Genomic DNA, 3,055 nt, shown 5'->3' with positions numbered 1-3,055 from the left:
TATGAAGAAAGCCGTGGACAAATCACAAAGAATAAGTTTGACTTCAAAGAATACAAATGATTCAATGTCTGCTAAAGTCTTTAGTGAATATCTTGCTCCTTACTCTAAACCCTTGCAGACAATAGTTTCTATCATCCTCTGATCTTAGATATTCCGAGATATTGGCATATCTTTCATTATAAATATCCTCCATATTTCTGAAGATATTTTTATAACTATTCTTATCTGAAATCATTAATCTCTTCGTGCTATCAGTATTACATCATATAGAAACTGTTAGTTTCTATATACTGTAAACTTTTGAGCTTAAAATATGAATGTTATTGAAGTAATGTTGTGAACTGATGCATGAGTTAGTATAATATAATGACACTTGATCAACGTTATTATATTGCAGTAAGTCATGCTGAGTTTCTAATGGAACGTGATGATTCACAGACTATAACGTCATCATGTGCCATGTTACATAACTCTTTCATTCTGCTTAACTTCTGAACATATCAAGAAAGTATATTCTTGATAGTTCTATTCTCAGTGATTCGGGTAATTTGACAAAACAAATCGTCATACTACCTTTCCTTTCTACCTTGTATATTATGATAATTCGAAACTCCATACCTATGAATTCTGGACCGTTACTTGCAGAAAGTAAAACAAAACATGAAGCTCCGAAATAGAAAGGGGGTATAAATCGCAGTAAATAAGAGAGCGCATTAACTATGGATGACAATAATTATAGGAGACAGAAGCAGGGACATGAAAATATAAGGGAAGATATAAAGCCCAATAACAACACGGAGGTTACAAACCATGGATAGTAATACGAATAGCAATATAAAGACACGGTATAATTAAGAATAGTATCACCCCAAGGTAATAGTAGAAGTAAACAGAGTCTTCTGATGGAAGATTGAAAAGAAGGATGACAGAAATGATAAATAGGGAAAATATCAAGGATTAGAACTGGATTAAGCATTTTCACTCTTTTGGATGTATGAACTAAGAAAGAAAATATAGGAATGGTGGAAATAATGGGACGGAAGAGTTGAATTTATGATGGAAATATCAGATAGCGTAATCGAGGCAGATCACGTATTTAATTATAGAGATCTTAACTTCCTTACTCGCCGAAGAATCAAATCTTTTAGATTTCGAAAATTTCCTTTAAATCTCTTGAATTCCGGAATTCAAATGTGGCTCTGTCAGAAGTTAAGACGTATCTTATTTTCTAAATTCAACCATGACTACATCAAAAGTAAAGACGAATATCTATTACTTTATCTCCATCTTTTGTGATAGCTTCACTCGTACGCTTCGAATAATCGTTTTATCCAAATTATTCAAAAATGATAAAACTTAATTTATCAGCTCATATTCGTCTAGAAAACATATTTATTGTTAGCCATGATGACCTCACTCAAATTTCGGGACGAAATTTCTTTAACGGGTAGGTACTGTGATAACCCGGAAATTTCCGACCAAATTTAAACTTGAATCTTATTGATTTCGACACGATAAGTAAAGTCCGTTAAACTGAGTCTTAAAATTTTCAAACGGTTTACATGGATTCAATTACCCTTTGACTATTCCCGACGATTCACGAACAATAGTTTGTAAATATAATAATTTGAAATTATAAAATACAATTTAAACATTAGAATTAAATATGTAAATAAAATACGAAATAAAAATGTTATAATTTAAATCTACATATAAATAGATATGATTCAATGTATAATTAAATGTATATTGTACTATATATATAGTGTATAAATATAAATATTCAACTATATATTATATAATTAGTAAACATTGCATAAATAATAAATTATAACACGAATATATTAGAAGTAATTACAAGTTAAAATATAATTAATAATATTATTATCATTACTTTCATTAAGATTAAAAATATATATTAAAATCGATACTAATATCTGTATTATTAATATTACTAAATAACATATAGATATGAAGTTTATTATATATAAATTGTTATAGTATTATTATTACTAATATTAATATTATCATTACTAAGGTCAGTATTATTATCATAAATAATATTATTATTATTATTATAAATTTTATGATTATTATCATCATTATCATTAATAATAACATTATTACTATTATACTAATAAAAATTCTTATTAAAATAATATTAAAAAATATTATTATTATAGTTATTAATTTATAAGATTTATTATAAAATGTAATATTAGATATATAAATTTATACATACAAATATATAAAAACAGCTATATATAGATATACTAATATATACGAATAAAATATAGGAATCAGTATTATTATCTTAATAATATAATTATTAATTTAGGTTAATTAAATATAAATTAAAAAGTCTAGAGGTAGTACGAATTGGTTACCTTTCATTTTCTACTTTCTAATTTTTGTTTCTTCTAATTGATTTTGTCAACCACAATCATTTCATATAATGTGTATTCTGCAATTCACAAAGGGGAGAACAGATATTTAAAAAAAAAAAAAAAATGATGGCTTCCTCTGTTCTAAATTCTTTATAGCCAAAATTCAAAAACAAATCAAACTTCAAAAGCCTTAAATGCTATTTGTTTAGGAATCATCTATTGATTATATCTGTAAGTTTTCAGCCTTTAATTCCTTCATTTGAATTCGAATTTGCAAAGTCAAAGTAAAATTGTAAAAAGTCAACAGTTTTGTTCATCAAGAAATTCGTAATGAGTTTGATGTTTCTGGATCAATGGATGATTCAAAAAGTTTCTAGGAGTGATTTACTATCTATTTTATGTTGAAATGTTTATCTAAAATGATTTATAATTCGAGTTTGAGTTTCTAGTTCATATTCATGAACTTGAAAAATCAATTGATCATATACGAGAAAGAATTAAAAATCTAATAATGTTGTTGGGTTAGGAGTTTGTTAATCAATGTTTCTGTAAAATACCATCTTCCAATTCTTCAAAACAAATTCAAATTTTGAAGTCAAAGTTTTGGTTCTAAAAAGTCAAAGTTGGTTCTAAGATCAAATTGAAAGTTTATGAGATGTTTCTGTCAT

Source organism: Rutidosis leptorrhynchoides, chromosome 10, assembly GCF_046630445.1.
Source record: "Rutidosis leptorrhynchoides isolate AG116_Rl617_1_P2 chromosome 10, CSIRO_AGI_Rlap_v1, whole genome shotgun sequence".
NCBI classification, from domain to species: domain Eukaryota; kingdom Viridiplantae; phylum Streptophyta; class Magnoliopsida; order Asterales; family Asteraceae; genus Rutidosis; species Rutidosis leptorrhynchoides.
The sequence above is the reverse complement of the archived record's forward strand: the minus strand, read 5'-3'. Positions refer to the sequence as shown.